Source organism: Nyctereutes procyonoides, unplaced genomic scaffold, assembly GCF_905146905.1.
Source record: "Nyctereutes procyonoides isolate TBG_1078 unplaced genomic scaffold, NYPRO_anot_genome, whole genome shotgun sequence".
NCBI classification, from domain to species: Eukaryota; Metazoa; Chordata; class Mammalia; order Carnivora; family Canidae; genus Nyctereutes; species Nyctereutes procyonoides.
In genome coordinates, this window is record NW_026575117.1 from 105,059 (window position 1) to 124,704 (window position 19,646).

At 46.5% G+C, this 19,646-nt stretch overlaps 1 protein-coding gene across 4 annotated transcripts in view; it reads left to right on the plus strand.

The window, feature by feature from the left end:
* Positions 1-1,249: 1,249 nt before the first annotated feature.
* Positions 1,250-19,646, plus strand: part of DISP1 (dispatched RND transporter family member 1) — a 165,436-nt gene continuing 147,039 nt past the window's right edge. For 3 of the 4 annotated variants that reach the window (XM_055334009.1, XM_055334008.1, XM_055334014.1), the window contains exon 1: positions 1,250-1,506. The gene's annotated coding sequence lies outside the window, so the exon portion shown is untranslated. The remainder of the gene's footprint in view (positions 1,507-19,646) is intronic. The other variant, XM_055334015.1, reaches the window with a different exon arrangement.

Genomic DNA, 19,646 nt, shown 5'->3' on the forward strand with positions numbered 1-19,646 from the left:
CCCATATCGGGCTCCCTGCATGGAGCCGGCTTCTCCCTCTGCCAGTGTCTCTGCCCCTGCCCCCTCTGTGTCTCTCATGAATAAATAAATAAAATCTTTTTTTTTACCAAAGTGTAAATATGCCCTTTAACCTTATTAGCTCCATTCATTAACCCATTTAACTGTCTGAGCCAGTTGGTGAATACACAGGACATCTTTCCTTAAAATGTTCTCTCTCCTGGTTCTTTTTTTGTCTTTTAAGATGTTATTTATTTATTCATGAGACACAGAGAAAAGAGGCAGACACAGGCAGAGGGAGAAGCAGGCTCCCTGCACAGAGCCTGATGTGGGACTAGATCCCGGGATCATGTCCTGGGCCACCCAGGTGCCCCTCTGTCCTGGTTCTGAATAAGACGTCTGCCTCCCACGTCACTCACAACTAAAGGGTGTCACTTAGGGCTTTCACAGAGGCCTCGGGATGTGGGGGGAGGACTGGGAGGGGCAGGATTTGGAGCTAGTCCTGTTCCCTGGGCTGCTGAACAGTTTGACCTTGGGAAGACCAGGCCCTCCCCTCCCTCCTGGTGCCCCCCTGCAGATCCCCAGTCCCCCCTGCAGCCCCCTGGCCCTCCCAGCTCCAGGTATCCCCCATGCACCCCCTGACTCCCCATGCAGCCCCCTGGCCCGCCCCCCACTCCTGGTGTCCCCAGGCAGCCCCCGGCTCCCTCCTTGCAGCACTCTGGCCACTCCCCGGCTCCCCATGCCCTCCAAGCACCCCCCCCGGGTCCCCCCGCTTCCCCGATGCAGCCCCTGGCCCTCCCCCCCCTCCGCCGAGCCGCTGGGCTGTCTCCGGCCGGGTCTCCCGGGCTTGCACCCCTGCCCAGCCCAACCATCAGCTCCCAGAGGTGGGGGGCGCCGGTCACCTCCCGCCCCGCCCCCTCCTACGTCCTCTCCTCGCCACGTGCCATGCCCCCGCCCCGCCCCCTCCTACGTCCCGCCCCTCCCCGCCCGTCCCACGCCCCGCCCCCGCCGGCCCCTCCCACGCCCCGCCTCCCGCCGGCCCCCACGCCCCGCCCCACCCCAGCCGGCCCCTCCCATGCCCCGCCCCCTCGCCCCGCCCCGCCCCCCGCCGGCCCCTCCCACGCCTCGCCCCGCCCCTCCTACGTCTCGCCCCTCCCGCGCCCCGCCCCGCCCCCGCCCCCGCCGCGACCCGGCGGTCTGGCGAGAAGCGGGCGGACGGAAAAACACGCGGCCCGGCCGAGGCCGGGGGCAGCCCACGGACGTCGGTGTGACCCCCCGCCCCGCCGAGCTGCTGACAGGACCGCCTCCGGCCGCCCCCCTCAGCCGCCGCCGGGGCGGGACTTCCGGTTCCGCTCAGGACGCCTTCCGGCCAGAGGCGGAAGCCGGCTCCGGGTCCGCATCGGGGTCGGCGCGTCCGGGGCGCCCGTCTCCTGCGTGGACGCGTCCCGGCCCCGCCGCCGCCGCCGCCGCCGCCGCCGCCCCCCCCGCGCCGCGGGGCCGGGAGACCGGGTAGGGACGCGGGGCCGGGCAGCCCGCGCGGGCGGAGGGCGGGCAGGGTCGGGGCAGCTGCTGGGGGCGGCGGCGGGGCCGGGCGGGGGCGCGGGGGGCCGGGTGGGGGCGCGACCGAGGGCGGGGCGGGCACGGGCGGCTCCTCGGGCCAAGTGTGCTCCCGGGTCCTCCGCGCGGACCCCGAGCTCCTGCGCCGCACCGCTCGCGCCCTCGCCCTTTGTCGGACCCGGGCGCCCGCCGCGGAGGAGCAGCGCCCCCGGGGCCCTGGCGCAGTGAGGTCGGCGCCCCCCGGGGCCCTGGTGCAGTGAGGTCGGTGCCCCCCACCCTGGCGCAGTGAGGTCGGCGCCCCCCGGGGCCCTGGTGCAGTGAGGTCGGCGCCCCCTGGGGCCCTGGTGCAGTGAGGTCGGTGCCCCCCACCCTGGCGCAGTGAGGTCGGTGCCCCCCACCCTGGTGCAGTGAGGTCGGCGCCCCCCGGGGCCCTGGCGCAGTGAGGTCGGTGCCCCCCACCCTGGCGCAGTGAGGTCGGTGCCCCCCACCCTGGCGCAGTGAGGTCGGCGCCCCCCGGGGCCCTGGCGCAGTGAGGTCGGTGCCCCCCGGGGCCCTGGCGCAGTGAGGTCGGTGCCCCCCGGGGCCCTGGCGCAGTGAGGTCGGCGCCCCCCGGGGCCCTGGTGCAGTGAGGTCGGCGCCCCCCGGGGCCCTGGCGCAGTGAGGTCGGCGCCCCCCGGGGCCCTGGCGCAGTGAGGTCGGCGCCCCCCGGGGCCCTGGCGCAGTGAGGTCGGCAACCCCCCCACCCTCAGCTGCGGGGAGCTGACCCCGGAGCGGCCGCGGGTGCCCAGCGCCGTCTGTGCTGCAAGCGGGCAGGTGGGCCCCGTGTCAGGTGCGCAGGCCGCCCCCCTCCTCGGGACTGCTGGGCTCGGATTTCTGCCCCGGTAACCCTGACTGCGCTAGCGACCCTTAGTGACCCAGGGGTGTGGTTCCACACACGCACATCGCGTCCAGGTGTCTCCAGCGGCCGCTGCAAGCTGCGTGCGCTTGTGACCAGCGGTAACCTGCCGGCATCGTGCTTATGCTCAGTGGCTGCCCCCGACCCGCATCACACAGCATCGCCCGTGAGTGTGATGCCAGCCACCTGCTGCGACCTGGACTCTTGCACGCCCTGGGCAGCGCGGCGCGAGAGCCGCTCCACGGCCAGGGGTAGACGCTGACAGTTGACGAGCACTTGCTGTTTACAGGTGCTTCCTGTGTTAAACTTTTTTATTTTTCAAGTTACTGCGTTGCTCCAGGAAGTGTTTGCATCTGACTTGCACTAATTTAGTCCACTAGAGCATTGTCTGTTTACTGGTGGCTTAGTGTCTTGCTAGCTTCTCGATTCCTCCCCGCACCCCAGGTTTATGGAGGTGTGACTGACGAATAGAGACAGTAGCTGTTTAAGGTGGACAGCGGGGGTGGGGGTGGGGGTCGGGGTCGGGGTCTGCTGTACCTGTGCTTTGTGAAGTGATCACCACAGTCCTCACCTCACATACTTCACGGTCTCTTGTTTCTGTTTTTGTTTTGGTGTGGTGAGAACACCTAGGATCTACTCTCTTCCAGATTCCAAATGACAATATTAGTGACACTTACAAACTCTTGTGGACTTGAGAATCTGTGCTTGAGGTAGATACTTATAAGGTCCCTATACTTAGGGACACAGCTGATAGTACAAGTGAAAAGCAGCAGCTAGGAATAAACAGTGCTTTAACATGTAATTGAGCATGTTGAATGGTTTTTCAAATTAGAAAATGAAAAGATGACACTGATCTTCATAGTTATTGAATAAACTGCTGTGTACAGTTCTATGTGTAGTCTCCATCTCATTTCTTTAGATTAGTATCCTTTTTCTGATAAGGCTTGTTCTGAATTTTCCATAAAAATCTTGGTTTAAACAATGTTTTCTTTTTCCCTTGGTTTTGGGGAGATAAAGCACGTGAAAAAGTATGGAGATCTTTAGACTTTATTTTGGGGTAGAGGAAGTGCTTGTTTTTGAAATCACGAGCTCTCCTCTGGCAAGTTTCTAGTTATATGTCTGAATGATATATCTGAAATTAGACTGCTGTATGCTCTGGATAATCTTTGGAATCTTCATTACGCTTATTGTTGGGTAAATTTTTAAGCTTTCTATAGTAAATCCTATGTTATTCTGTAGGATTTAGACACATTTTACAGTTTAACCAATAGTGGAATTTTTTTAATAAGGTTATAGCAAAGTACTGGTTATTCTTATGTATCTGTTATTTCTGTTTCTGCTACGGCAAAATATGTATCTGTGCATTGGGAGAAGTACTGAAAAAGTGAGAGCCCAGACTTTGTTTTTACGGACACACATTTACACATTTTGTTTTCTATAATAACCTGTGTGTAATATATGAAGTAGTTTGCTATATTGAGTCTTTTGGTTCTGTGCTCATTGTCCGTTTCATAATTACATAGTCCATAAGTACATAGTCTCTACACCCTAGTTAGAAAGGCATTCCCCACCATTTGGTGGAATCAGGAGAATTTGTTACTGCTGAGGAATCCTGCTTCTGGATAGGGAGATCCCAAGCAGTGTTGATTTTCTGCTGACTTACCTCCCAGCTGCATTGTCTGTAATGCAAGCATGGTTCTCACCGAGATTGACTGAGGCATACATAGTCAACCCCTTCTTTTAGTAGGACTCTCCGTCCTGTTTGTTTTCCTGAGTTAGACCTTTTCTCTTAGTGATCAAGGTGACCTGGCCTTAGTGTGACTTGGGGATCAGAGCAGCCAAGGGGGCTGTTGGTGTAGTCTTGTTCATTCTGCTGAGTCTCATCCCATACATCTTGGCAAAATTTCCACCCTCCAGACATGTAGTTATGGCTGTGAACCATTTGTTCACAATCCTAAAGCATAATTGGTTGGATTGTATAAATGGACTCTACTTAGCTTTGCTTTCGAATGAGGCATCAAGTTAAGTTATACACAAACTTCCCTATTAAAGTGCCACAATTGCAGATACTATATAGAAAATACACTGGTTGCCATTAGTCTTTGTTCTTGTTACTAGTTTTCTTTGTTGGTTTGCTTCAATTTGAGATCCTAATGAAAAGAAGAAATGTCAAATAAAAGATGTGGGATGGGGAGGGAAGCTGGCCATTATTGGTGATGTGTTAAGAGGTGATGGTGGGAGCTGTCTGCAGTGGTTGGAAGGAGTATCTTAGCCCTGACATTGTTTAGAATTGCCAGTGCTTGGTGATAATAAAAAGCAGAAAAACTTAGTTGGGTTTATTATTGTTTTAAAATACCCTAGAGACAATGCAGGCCTTTATTGCCTCCAGGGGGCAGAATGAAATCCTTTCTCCTTTTCCCACCTATATGAGAACGACTGGGCAAAGGCTCTTGAGGTCAAAAAGTTTATGGGGTAGTTGGGAATCTTGGAAAGGCTTGAGAGAAGGATCGAAATATGAATAAAAAAAAAAAACAGGGACTCCTAGGTGCTCAGTGGTTGAGGCTTTGGCCCTGCCTTTGGCTCAGGGTGTGGTCCCGGGGTCCTGGGATCGGGTCCCATAAGTCCCACATCGGGTTCCTTGCAGGGAGTCTGCTTCTCCCTCTGTGTCTCTGCCCCTCTGTGTCTCTCATGGGTGGGTGAATGGAATCTTTAAAACGAACAAACAGATATTGAGGTTTATTTTAGCTTTGGTGTTTATTTTCAGTTTTGAGAAGAAAGCATGGAGATTGAGAACATTGCAGATATGAGACGACCAAGCACTATATATGAGTGAACCTGTCTTAATTAAAGTGGAGGAGGGAGGGCAGATCCTAGGAAGTGATGCATTGTCAGTGTTCAGACTTTACCACAAGAGCTAATGACTACACAGGTAAGAAGTTTCAGAGTCAACACCTAATATTTTAAACCTAAGTGGTGACTATTTCATGTGATTGAATGGAGTTGTAAAAATAAAAATAGTACAAGAAACCACCTGTATACCTTTTATTTGGATTCACCTTAACATTGTACCCCATTTGCTTTATCACTTAAGAAGAATAACACTTTTTTTTTTTTAAAGTAATCTCTACACTCGGTGTAGATTGAACTCATGCCCATGAGATCAAGAGTCACGTGCTTTTCTGACCAAGCCAGCCAGGTACCCCACCTAGAATGCACATAATAAAATATATTTCCGAGTAGAACTGCTAATTTTTTAAAAGATTTTATTTATTTATTTATTCATGAAAGACACAGACAGAGGCAGAGACACAGGCAGAGGGAGAAGCAGGCCCCCTGCAGGGAGCCCGATGTGGGACTCATGGGACTCCATCCCAGGACCCCAGGACCACGCCCTGAGCCAAAGGCAGATACTCACCTGCTGAGCCTCCCAGGTGTCCCTAGAACTGCTAATTGTGTTTTTCTTTCCTAACAGTTTATTGGCTCCCATTCACAGAACTAGCTTTAGTATCTTGGTGGACAGTCTGATGTAACTCTCTGAAGGGTAGTGAATGTTGACCAGTTCACGACAGGTGGGCTTTGATTTCTAGACCTCAGTATCCTCTTCTGGGGTCTTATCATCCTGACCCGGGTTGTAACTCCTATGTCTGTCTGTTGCTTTTTGGTTTATACATTTTCACTTGATCTCAAAACAAGCATGTAAATGTTCTTCCTTAGACCTATCTGATCTCACTTGCATTCATTCAAGTCTCACTCCTTTTTTTTTTTTTTTTAAAGATTTATTTATTTGAGAGAGAGAGAGCAAGCCAGCTCGAGTGCATGAGAGAAGGAGCAGAGGGAGAGAATCTCCAAGCAGCCTCCCTGCTGAGCATGGAGCTGACTCATGACTCAGGGCTTGATCTCAGGACCCTTAGATCATGACCTGAGCTGAAACCAAGAGGATTTTGGCTCAATCAAATCAAGATGCTCAACCAACTGGGCCACCCGGTTGCCCCAAGTCTACCTCCTCGCAATCTGTAGTCCTTGGTTATTGAAAACAGCTAAACAGTATCCTTTTTAAGAACATTTAACCTATTTTGTAATAAATACCTTGTTAACACTTCAGGTAAGACTGTACCTTTCTACCTAAAAATATATTTCTTATGTCTTTAGTCCATTCACAGGGCCTTATATTGGTTGATCTTTCAAGATTCTGGGTTTTTCATACCCTTTTTATTTTTTTTATTCTTATTTTTAAAAGATTTTATTTATTTACTCATGAGAGATGGAGAGAGAGAGAGGCAGAGACACAGGCAGAGGGAGAAGCAGGCTCCATGCAGGGAGCCCGACGTGGGATTCGATCCTGAGTCTCCAGGATCAGGCCCTTGCCTGGAGGCAGTGCTAAACCACTGAGCCACCCGGGCTGCCGTTTTCATACCCTTTTTAAAGTGTGGTGAGCAGGGACACTTGGGTGGCTCAGTGGTTGAGCGTCTGCCTTTGGCTCAGGGCGTGATCCTGGAGTCCCAGAATCGAGTCCCACGTTGGGCTCCCTGCAAGGAGCCTGCTTCTCCCTCTGCCCGTGTCTGCCTCCCTCTCTGTGTCTCTTATGAATAAATAAATAAATAAAATTTTTTAAAAAAAGTGTGGTGAGCAAAGTTGAGAAGAGCCTGACTAATATAGAATAACAGATCATTTATGTGTAAATTATTTACATAGTGCTTTTCTTTTAATTTAATTTAATTTAATTTTCTTCTTAGATTATGAGCAGGGGGGAGAGGGAGAAGCAGGCTCCCCACTGAGCGGGAGCCTGACAAGGGGCTCTATCCCAGGACCCCGGGGATCATGACCCGAGCTGAGGGCAAACACTTAACCAACTGAGCCACCCAGGGACACCCAGAGTGCTTTTCTTCCATAGTCATTTGGTCCTTAGGGCAGGACATGTAGTATCCCATGTCAGGGACAGAAACCTTGAGCTACAGGAAGGTTAGGTGGCTTGCTGGGTGTCTTCTGGAATGAGGCTGTGTTGGACCTGGGATGCAACTCTCAGTCTTCTACCCCTGAATCCATATACCCTTTATCCCAATTCACCTATTCTATTGCATCTAACTTTTAGGTCTTTCTATTATCATGTATTTTAAAATATATCATAGAATCCCCTTGGCTTCCTTGTTTCTTCTCCCTTTTCATCAACTGAATTTGCTGTTAGGGAAAGAAAGTGCTGACTCTACTTAATCTTTTTCTTCTGCACCTAGCATACTGTTGCAGGATGTTAAGCGGAGCACTAGTAGTCATTTAACCCAATCTTCTACCTGATTTGGATACTCTCATACCTCTTCCCTTCCCAGAGTATTTAGGGCTAATAACAAGGTGTTCATCTCCTTCTAATCAGCCTTGGTTTATTGTTGGGTGGTTCCAGTTAGAAAATTATTTTCTTTTACTTATAATAGATCCAATTACCTGTAGTTCTTATCTGTTTGCTTTCGTTATATCATCCAGAGCAACATAGAGGATCTAGGCAAATAACAACAACTGTGTCTTCTCAGGTTAAATAATGCCACTACCTAGATCTCTTACCATCCTGATCGTCCTATTCTGGTTGCACTAGGTTGTCAGTATCTGGAAAATATGGCTTCCCTAATTGTCTACACTATTTCAGAGGTCTGATCAAGGCAGCAAATAGGGAGACCATTACTTCCTGTAAGGTGGACACCTACTGTTCTATCACTTCAATATTTTTGAAGTGCAAAATTACGTTAACATTTAAGCAGACATATCTTGCTCTCATATCCAGCATTTGTACGTCAAAGCTCCCAAAATTTTCATGGGCAATCTGTTAGTCAAGTCCTTGCACCTGGATAGCAGTTTTTTGACTTAATTACAAGACTTCACACTTATTCCTGTTAAATTTGATCCTGCCAGGGTTTCAGAGGTCCAGCATTTCAGGCTGTAGTGATCTGTTTGAGACTCAGTTTTGTTACTCTCTTACCCTTTCCAGCTTTGTCTTCTATGTTTATAATACTTAACCTCTTCAAGCTTGCGGCTTTGGATTGACAATAGCCACCTAGCTAATGCTCCTCCTAGGGCTTAGAGGGAGATGGTCTGTGGATCATGTTATGCCAGGTCTTCTGCAGAGAAGTGTGACAAGCACTGGTTCTCTGGATCTGGTGCCTTATTGCCTGGGAGACCCGAGAATTACTCAGAGGGAATTAGTCAGAGGCTGTCCCAAAGTTTGTGTTGGATTTTCCGCTCCCTACCCCTCACTTTGACGTGCATGTCTCTGATGAATGGAGAAAACAAATCCTTGGAATTGTGCTTCATCTAGCTGGCCCTATCCCTGCCCTCCAGATAGAAAGTTAACTTAAACCTACAGAATTGAAACTTGGTTAGAGATCTGTGACTGCCATTTCTTATATTTATGACTTTGCTTGGAGTTGGTCTTTGAATTGTATATGAACTCTTATCCATGCTCTAAGGACTAAAAAACTACCCTGAACTATAACAGATTTTTTAAGACTCACAGAGAAAATGATAATTAATATTTTTGGAAACTAATCTTGCCAGTGGCCTCAGTCCATTATTGTAACAGAGGTGGATAATTATACATGTGAATTATACATAGGTCGACATAGATTGTATGTAGAGCTTATTTTCACTTTCAGTCAATGTTAAACCTTTTAATCCCAAACTAGTGATGTCTTATATAGACACATTTTTTTAATAAATTAATTTTTATTGGTGTTCAATTTACCAACATACAGAATAACACCCAGTGCTCATCCCGTCAGTGCCCATCACCCATTCACCCCCACCCCCCGCCCTCCTCCCCCTCCACCACCCCCAGTTCATTTCCCAGAGTTAGAAGTGTTTATGTTCTGTCTCCCTTTCTGATATTTCCCACACATTTCTTCTCCCTTCCCTTATATTCCCTTTCACTATTATTCATATTCCCCAAATGAATGAGAACATACACTGTTTGTCCTTCTCCGATTGACTGACTTCACTCAGCATAATACCCTCCAGTTCCATCCACGTTGAAGCAAAATGGTGGGTATTTGTCATTTCTAATGGCTGAGTAATATTCCATTGTATACATAAACCACATCTTCTTTATCCATTCATCTTTCGATGGGCACCGAGGCTCCTTCCACAGTTTGGCTATTGTGGACATGGCTGCTAGAAACATCGGGGTGCAGGTGTCCCGGCGTTTCATTGCATCTGAATCTTTGGGGTAAATCCCTAACAGTGCAATTGCTGGGTCGTAGGGCAGGTCTATTTTTATTTTTTTATTTTTTAAAACTTTTTTTTTTTAATATTTTTTTGAATTTTTATTTATTTACGATAGGCACACAGTGAGAGAGAGAGAGAGGCAGAGACACAGGCAGAGGGAGAAGCAGGCTCCACGCACCGGGAGCCCGACGTGGGATTCGATCCCGGGTCTCCAGGATCACGCCCTGGGCCAAAGGCAGGCGCCAAACCGCTGCGCCACCCAGGGATCCCGGGCAGGTCTATTTTTAATTCTTTGAGGAACCTCCACACAGTTTTCCAGAGTGGCTGCACCTGTTCACATTCCCAGCAACAGTGCAGGAGGGTTCCCTTTTCTCCACATCCTCTCCAACATTTGTTGTTTCCTGCCTTGTTAATTCTCCCCATTCTCACTGGTGTGAGGTGGTATCTCATTGTGGTCTTGACCTGCATTTCCCTGATGGCAAGTGATGCAGAGCATTTTCTCATGTGCATGTTGGCCATGTCTATGTCTTCCTCTGTGAGATTTCTCCTCATGTCTTTTGCCCAGTTCATGATTGGATTGTTTGTTTCTTTGCTGTTGAGTTTAATAAGTTCTTTATAGATCTTGGAAACTAGCCCTTTATCTGATAGGTTATTTGCAAATATCTTCTCCCATTCTGTAGGTTGTCTTTGAGTTTTGTTGACTGTATCCTTTGCTGTGCAAAAGCTTCTTACCTTGATGAAGTCCCAATAGTTCATTTTTGCTTTTGTTTCTTTTGCTTTCGTGGATGTATCTTGCAAGAAGTTACTGTGGCCAAGTTCAAAAAGGGTGTTGCCTGTGATCTCCTCTAGGATTTTGATGGAATCTTGTCTCACATTTAGATCTTTCATCCATTTTGAGTTTATCTTTGTGTATGGTGCAAGAGAGTGGTCCAGCCTCACTCTTCTGCATGTGGATGTCCAATCCTCCCAGCACCATCCATTGAAGAGACTGTCTTTCCTCCAGTGGATCGTCCCTCCTCCTCCATCGAATATTAGTTGACCATAAAGTTCAGGGTCCATTTCTGGGTTCTCTATTCTGTTCCATTGGTCTATGTGTCTGTTTTTGTGCCAGTACCACACTGTCTTGATGACCACAGCTTTGTAGTACAACCTGAAATCTGGCACTGCGATGCCCCCAGATATGGTCCTCTTTTTTAAAATTCCCCTGGCCATTCGGGGCCCCCTCCGATTCCACACAAATCTTAAAACAATTTGCTCCAAGTCTCTGAAGAAAGTCCATGGTATTCTGACAGGGACCGCATTATACATGTAAATTGCCCTGGGCAACATCGACATTCCCACAACATTAATTCTGCCAATCCATGAGCATGGAACATTCTTCCATCTCCCTGTGTCCTCCTCAGTTCCCCTTAGAAGCGCTCTATAGTCCCTAGGGTATATTTTATTTGAATGGTAAATGGCTCTCCAACCTTTTATTTTCAGGTTGTAGGTGTCCTTCTGTCTAAAATGAGTCTCTTGTAGACAGCAAATAGATGGGTCCTGTTTTTTTATCCAGTCTTTTTGATGGGGTCATTAAGCCCGTTCACATTCAGAGTTACTATTGACAGATATGAGTTTAGTGTCATTATGATACCTATTTAGTCCTCGTTTTTGTGGATTGTTCCACTGGACTTCTTCTTTTTTTTTATTTATTTATGATAGTCACAGAGAGAGAAGGGGGGGCAGAGACACAGGCAGAGGGAGAAGCAGGCTCCATGCACCGGGTGCCTGACGTGGGATTCGATCCCGGGTCTCCAGGATCGCGCCCTGGGCCAAAGGCAGGCGCCAAACCGCTGTGCCACCCAGGGATCCCCCTGGACTTCTTCTTAAAGGGGAATTTTAAGAGTCCTCCTTAAAATTTCTTGCAGAGCTGGTTTGGAGGTCACATATTCTTTCAGTTCCTGCCTGTCTTGGAAGCTCTTTATCTCTCCTTCCATTTTGAATGAGAGCCTTGCTGGATAGAGTATTCTTGGTTGCATGTTCTTCTCATTTAGGACCCTGAATATATCCTGCCAGCCCTTTCTGGTCTGCCAGGTCTCTGTGGAGAGGTCTGCTGTTACCCTAATACTCCTCCCCATGAAAGTCAGGGACTTCTTGTCTCTTGCTGCTTTAAGGATCTTCTCTTTATCTTTGGAATATGCAAGCTTCACTATTAAATGTCGAGGTGTTGAACGGTTTTTATTGATTTTAGGGGGGGATCTCTCTATTTCCTGGATCTGAATGCCTGTTTCCCTTCCCAGATTGGGAAAGTTTTCAGGTAGGATTTGTTCAAATACATATTCTGGCCCTCTGTCCCTTTTGGCGCCCTCGGGAACCCCAATTAAACGTAGGTTTTTCTTCCTTAGGCTGTCATTTATTTCCCTTAATCTGTCTCCATGGTCTTTTAATTGTCTGTCTCTTTTTTCCTCAGTTTCCCTCTTTGCCATCAACTTGTCTTCTATGTCACTCACTCGTTCTTCCACCTCGTTAACCCTCATCGTTAGGACTTCTAGTTTGGATTGCATCTCATTCAATTGATTTTTAATTTCTGCCTGATTGGATCTAAATTCTGCAGTCATGAAGTCTCGTGAGTCCTTAATGCTTTTTTCTAGAGCCACCAGTAGCTGTATAATAGTGCTTCTGAATTGGCTTTCTGACATTGAATTGTAATCCAGATTTTGTAACTCTGTGGGAGAGAGGGCTGTTTCTGATTCTTTCTTTTGAGGTGAGGTTTTCCTTCTCGTCATTTTGCTCAGTGCAGAGTGGCCAAAAACAAGTTGTATTGGGAAAAGGAGAGAAAGAGAGAGAAGGAAAGAAAAGAGAAAGAGAAAAAAGAAAAAGGAAAAAAAAGAGAAGAAAAAGAAAGAAAGGTGAAAAAAAGGGGGGGTGGGTGAAGCAATCAGAAATCAAAAAGAAAAGAAAAAAAAAACAAAAAAAAACACGGGGGAGTTTCTTCTGATTCTGTAGATTTTAAGTCCCTTGACTTCCCCTGGAATTGGTCCGTCCAGCTGGTCTTCTGGGGGAGGGGCCTGCTGTGCTGATTTTCAGGTGTTAGCACTTGGGGGAGCTGCTCTGCCCCTGCCTGCTGCAGGGCTCAGCGGGGGGTGTTTACCCGGTGGGGCCCCAGGAGGAACAGCCACAGTGGTTACGCAGCTCTGGAAGCCTGGATTCAGCCTCCGCAGGAACTACGGGGCTCTCCTATAGACACATTTTTTAAGGTTTAGTTCAAATCTTAGTTTATCTCCATTCTTTTTTTTTTTTCATCTCCATACTTTTTATATTAAAATGGTTTATAGCTGGGGCACCTGGCTGAGTGGTCCAGCATTTGCCTTTGCCTCAGGTCCTGGGATCGAGTCCCACATCGGTCTCCCTGCAGGGAGCCTGCTTCTTCCCCTGCCTATGTTTCTGCTTCTCTCTGCGTCTCTCATGAATAAATAAATAAAATCTTTTAAAAAATGGCTTACAGCTAATTCTAGACTTGAGGAACACCTATCAGTTGGCGAGTTTAATTCTGTATTTACTAAATAGTGATTGGGGAGTTAGACATGAAACCATTGTGTTTTCAGTGAGTTGAGAACATAAGGGTAGAGGAATCAGAGGTGTATTTTATTATTATTTTTTAAAGATTTTATTTATTTATTTGACACACAGAGCACAAGCCAGAGGAGGGGCGGAGGGAGAGGGAAAGTGGAATCCCTGCTGAGCAGGGAGCTCCACATGGGCCTCGGATCCCAGGACCCGACTTCACCGACTGAGTCACCCAGGCGCCCCTAACACTGTTTTTAGAACAGGTATTTTATAATTCCTCCTTTACAGTCCTAAACTAAATCCATAGATAACCTGTACATATAAACCTGATGGCAGAGAAATGAACATATTCTCTTACTGTGATATGAAGGAGGGACAAAACCAAAATCACTTAAAGATATATCTGTAGTGTGTGTGCTTGCTCTACACGTTCCACTTAGTGTTTTGCAGCTATGTGTAGGGTTGCTGTGAACGAGACCCACATATGTGTAGACCTACGCGCTTATTGCGCATCTGTACCCTGAATGCTGGCAGTGTCATCGAGGTCACTGCCCAAAATGGTGAGCAGCTCGGTCATATTCAGACAATAGTCAGAATAGTCTTGCCTTGGCTTTCAGAGCAGTTACATTTTGGGAAAATTTAGTGATTATTAAAAATGTGAATGAGATAATTTGTGTTTTTATGTTAAATGGCTCAGATAATGTAACAGGTTTCCTACCCGCGTGTATTTCTGGTGGAATATTGCGCAGGCCAGATGCAATGACCCTGGTGATGCAGAAGTGAGGCGTGCACTGTGCTGCAGGGTGTCTTGCGCTCCTGGCCGGTCCACCTGCTGCCTTCAGGGCCCCTCAGCCATTCCCAAAACCAAGAAGTACTTTCACAGACTTTGACAACCCCCCTTAGGGTTTAAAATTAAACCATATTATGTTTCAGCCTTATGAAATTACAGGAAGCCAGTTTCTTCTCAGAATGTGTATGTAGAATTCCTTTTATGAGGGATAACAAATATGTTCTAACGTCACATTCATTGGTGATGGTTGTCTTGAACATCATGTTAAAAATTTGAGAGAGTCCAGTCTCAGTATTAAAGGATGTTATGATTTATTGGTTATATTTGCCATATGTAAGAGGGGGAGTGACTACAGTCTCCCGTCGCTGTTACAGTTCAGTGGATCTGGACCCACTAGGTGCCGACACCTCCACCCTAGGGAATTTGGGAATACGTGGGAAAGTTTTTGGTTGTCACAGTGATGGGTGTATGTGTGTGTAGGTAGCATTTAGCGATTTGAACCAGGGGTGCTAAATGACCCACAGTGCTTTGGACAGTTCTAGACAGTGGGAACATCCTGATGTCCCTTGTGGGGAAACACCGTCTAGCTTGGAGAAGAGTCTGATTATAGAAACTGTCCTGAGTGGGATGGTCAGTGGGACTTAAACAGAGACCAGATATCTATTTGTCACAGATACTATGACAGGTATTTTGGCATTGAGTGGGACATTGTACGATATGCTCTCCAGGGGCTTTTCCAGCTCTTTGATTTTCTGAATGTGCGGCAGGGGTCAGGCTAACTGTGGCCTGTCTTAATGAATACAGTTCTCTTGGGACATCTGTTTATGGATTGTCATTGACTGCGTTGAGGCTGCAGCAGCCGACTTGTGAGTAGTGGCCCTAGAGACCATAGGGCCTGCAGAGCCTAAGCACTACCGGCCTCTTTACAGAAAATGTTTATAGACATCGCATATCATCATGTTTTTTTGGATGGCCCCAGTGTGTGAACTGATGTCACAAAGTATGTGATTCTCATATCTTTAGTTTTCTGGGTATGTGGTGGTTTCGGAAATCTTTTTCTGGGTCACTGTGGCACTGAAGACTCACCCACTAATGGATCCGTAGTAAACATTACAGCCAGAGAATTCCCAGCTTGATTTTGCAAATGTCACTACATAGGATGAGCTCCGCATCTGTTTTGTATGATTCCTCAGGTTTTGAGATTGGGCTGATGGGTGACTTTCCTCACGGTGACATTATACTAACTGGTCTTTAGGAAATGCTTTTAAAGCCATGACAGTGAGAGCTTAAAAATTCCACGTAGGGAATATCACTGTTTCCCTCCAATGCATTTTAAAAAAGAAAAGCACAGTGAGATAGCAGTATTGCTAGTTTGTTGGCATTGTGAAGGAAATACTAACTTATGAAATAACCTCTGAGCACTTATTTAAAATAGTTTAACATTTTTAAAAATAATATTTTAAAGCAGTTACAAGAAACAGACATCTGTTAATCCTTATTCAGGAAAGAAAAAATTAGAGTCTTTCAGTATGTTGGTGTCTTGGCCAGGCTTCCCCGGAGAAACAGAGCCAGGGTGTGTGTGTGTGTGTGTGTGTGTGTGTGTGTGTGTGTGTGTGTGTGTGTGTGTGTGTGTTTCAAAAGAGATTTATTTTAAGGAATTGGCTCATGAAGTTGGGATCAGCAAGGCCAGAATTTGTAGGGCAGCTGACAGGCTGGAATGTCAGGCAGGAGTCGATGCTGCGGTCTTGAGGCCAAGTTCTTCCTTCTCTGGGAAACCTGTTTCTGTTCTTAAGCCTACAACTGATTAGGTGAATCCCACCCACACAATCGAGGGTGATCTTTATTTAAAGTTAACCTATTGTAGATATTAACCGCATCTACAAAATACCTTCCCTGCAACACCTAAGTTAATATTTGATTAATTAACTAGGTCCTGTAACCCAACCAGGTTGACTCATAGGACCAGCTATCACAGTATTTAAGAGGTGTTTGGTATATTAAAATATACGGTATATAAAATATTGTGTAGTGAGGACTGATTAGGGTAGTGTCTATATATACTTAGAGCAGGAGTCTGTAAGGCATTCCCTGGTCTTCATTCATGTGTCAAATGAAGAATAGAAAATGGACAATTAAATCAACCTTGTCACCCTTTGAAATGGAAAAGTTCTCTTTCGTGGTTTTTATGTATCGTGTATTTTAATTTAAGGTGCCTTGAATAATTTAAAAATTTTCTAGCCATGTTTTTGTTTTTTTATAAGTTAGTGCTATTGCTAGCCTATTTTTTTTTCTATTGCTAGCCTTTTTTGCACAAAAACTTCTTAGAGGAAGGAATTAGTCTTGAGCTCATTTAGTCCAGTTCTCCCCGTTTGTGATTGAGAAACTTAGTCCCAGGAAGGTGGAATAGTTTGTCCAGGTAACACAGTGAATACAGGAACCGTCATTAGAAGCTGGATCTGATGCCCAATCTAGTACCCTTTCTGCTAACGAGAGTGATCACAGGTACATGAAGCTAGTAGAGGGGTTTCCTGAAGAGTCCCTACCTAAGGGATTGAGTATGAATTGATAGTTAAGAGGATAGCGGTGATATTCGGGTCGTTCAGTGATGCAGAAAAGAGGGGGTGTCCGGGTGGACAGCATATCCACTCAGGGCACACAGCTCTGTGTGATGCCCAGGGGGCTTGAGGAGGTTTTACACGTACAACCTAGCCATCGGATGACTCACGGGATTTTCCAGAGGATCTCAGGTCGAGAGAATGTGTGGTTCATAACAAGTTGCTGAGAGAGCTCTTTCTTCCCTGAAGTTAGTAGAGAAACATGGGGCTCTTGGGACCCAAGTGCTGTCCGAGTAGCACAGGGCTGGAGTTTGGAAATCCCCCAAGAGGGAATTTTAAGGATTCCGTGAGGCATAGAGGAAACATTGTAGGAGGTAAATGGGTTCTTTAGAAGGTTGCAGGGTTTCGGGCTTAATCTAAGTTTACTTCCTTACCTGCAAAATAAGCCTATTAATACCCACTGCACGGAGTCATTAGAGGGAATAAAGGAAATAACATATGTAATGTGCTTGTTAGCACAACCCATGGCACATGGTACTCAAAATGCTAACATTTATATATTATATCATGGCAGCTGGCTGAGAGTCTTACCAGAAGGTATCACTAGAGTGAGATTTTTTTTTTGTCTTATTCCTCTTTTCTTTCACTTACTCTAACTACCTTATGTCACTCCACAGCTGTTCAGTATGGTTTCTTATTTCAGGTTTATTATTTCCAGGGAGGGATGTATCTCTGACGGTACTTAGTACTTCTTCACCTCTGATCAACAGGCCTGGTCTTTTTGAATAAGCTTTGCCCCTTCTTAGGGAGTTATATTTCAATTGCAAATTTTATCTCATCAAGTTCAAACAATGTACTTAACTATGGCACTATTTCCTATCAGACTGACTGACTTATTTATTTATTTATTTGCACTTTGGAGTATAACTGGGAAGATAGAGTTGAAAAGGGGAGTGAAGGTGCAAGATTTTTTTTTTTTTAGAGAATTTTTTTTAAGCTTTTATTTATTTATGATAGTCACACAGGTAGAGAGAGAGAGACAGAGACATAGGCAGAGGGAGAAGCAGGCTCCATGCACTGGGAGCCCGACGTGGGATTCGATCCCGGGTCTCCAGGATCGCGCCCTGGGCTAAAGGCAGGCACTAAACCGCTGCACCACCCAGGGATCCCAAGGTGCAAGATTTTGAAGCAACTTGTCCCTTTCCTCTTCCTCAAAGGGTTATTTCCTTCAGGTTTTGAGTAAAAACCAAAATGAAGTATTTCGGTGGATGTCAGCCCCAAAGGGAACTTAATTGCATCTGAAGATATAAAAGTACGTATGGATGTAGACTCAGAAATAGTCAAATAATATATTTTTTTCAGCGTATGGGATCAAATTTGAAATGACTAGTTATTAAGCACAGAGTATCTGCCCCAGCTTTGTATTGTGATTATTTCAGAACCAGACCTGGGAGCTGTTTCCCTCGTGTTCAAAACATTGGTACAGTTTGCATCTGACTGAATAACCTGGAGTATTTAGTTTCCTTCTGAGGAACCTCGGTGGTCCTCGAAGATCTATTGAGTAGGGTTCTCTCTGGAACCCTTAGGGCTGGACGAAAGCTTCTCTGCACAGGTCTGTATGTAGGATTTAAATTTAAATTGAGAAATTTCTGCATTTCTACATTTCCAAGCAAAGAGAGTTCAGAAAAGCTTAAAAATAAAAGCTCATGGTATATATAGGGTGATCTAGGTTGAATCAAGCCTGTTTAGTTATTATGCTATGCTTAAGTGAATGACTATGTCTAAGCTAAAGTTCAGAGGCCTTTCGGACAGAGGAATAAATGTGAATGTTTCTTTTGAGTGACCTCTAACTGCTTTTTTCAAAAAATGATGCAATTAAATGAATACTAATTTTTGAATGATGATTTTTCTGTAGTTTAATCATTAGGTAGAACAGTTTTGTATTTGCAGACTCCAGTGTTTCACATTACACAGTATCCTGGTTCATAGGCCTAGAGTTGATGAATATTGGTAACCTGCAGTAGCATTTGATTTTCAGTGAAATGTGCTGGCCGTTGTTGCCTGTAAGAAGCCAGAGGAGGGGTTCCTTCCTTAGCTGCCTACACGCTCTCCCGTGGGTTCTTCCTTCCCCTGCTCTCCTATTGCCTCCATTAGGTAGTGCTGCATGCCTTAAAATCACCCATTCCTCTACTTTTTAAAAAGATTTTATTTATTTATTCATGAGAAACACAGAGAGAGAGGCAAAAACACAGGCAGAGGGAGAAGCAGGCTCCCTGCAGGAAGGCCCATGTGGGACTCAATCCTGGGACGCCAGGGTCAGGCCCTGAGCTGAAGGGAGACACTCAGCTGCTGAGCCACCCAGGCATCCCCCATTCTTCTACTCTTGTACTGGGAATGGGAATCTCCCATTTCCCTCATAACTGATGGCTGATCCATAATTATTTGGTTATGTTAATGCAGATGAAGGTGTGGATGACTGATGGATTTACTCCTAAGGTACATTATTTGAATTGTATATGTGTTTTATTTTTTAAAGATTTTATTTATTTGACAGAGAGAGCACAAGCAGGGAGGAGGGGCAGAGGGAGAGGGAGAAGCAGACTCCCCGCTGAGCAGGGAGCCCCATGTAGGGCTCCATCCCAGGACCCCAGGATCATGACCTGAGTCCAAGGCAGACACTTAATGATTGAGCCCCCAAGGCACCCCTGTATGTGTATTTTAAAGTGGAATTCATAAAACCAAACAAAAACCTGTCAGTCCAAAGAGGTAGTAAGTGGTTTAATCTATAGAGATTGCTTATTTACCTTGTCTGTCTCTTCAGACCTCCTTACTGAGGACCTCCAGTTTCAAGGAGAATGTGTTTCTTCCCTGGAGGAAAAAGGATAATGGGGAGAAACGAACCTTTTTGAACTTGAGACATCTGCATAGCTGCTTCCTGACTTTGGTCAAGTCCTTCCTCTGTAATCTCACATACTTCCTGGGTTTTTGTTTAAATGCTCTTGTTATGAGATAGGACTCCCTTCTTACTGCAGGTCCTGTCTTCCACCTTGCTGTGAGCTAAGTCTCCTTATCCATGCTAGTCCCTTACAGCTTATGGTTTTCA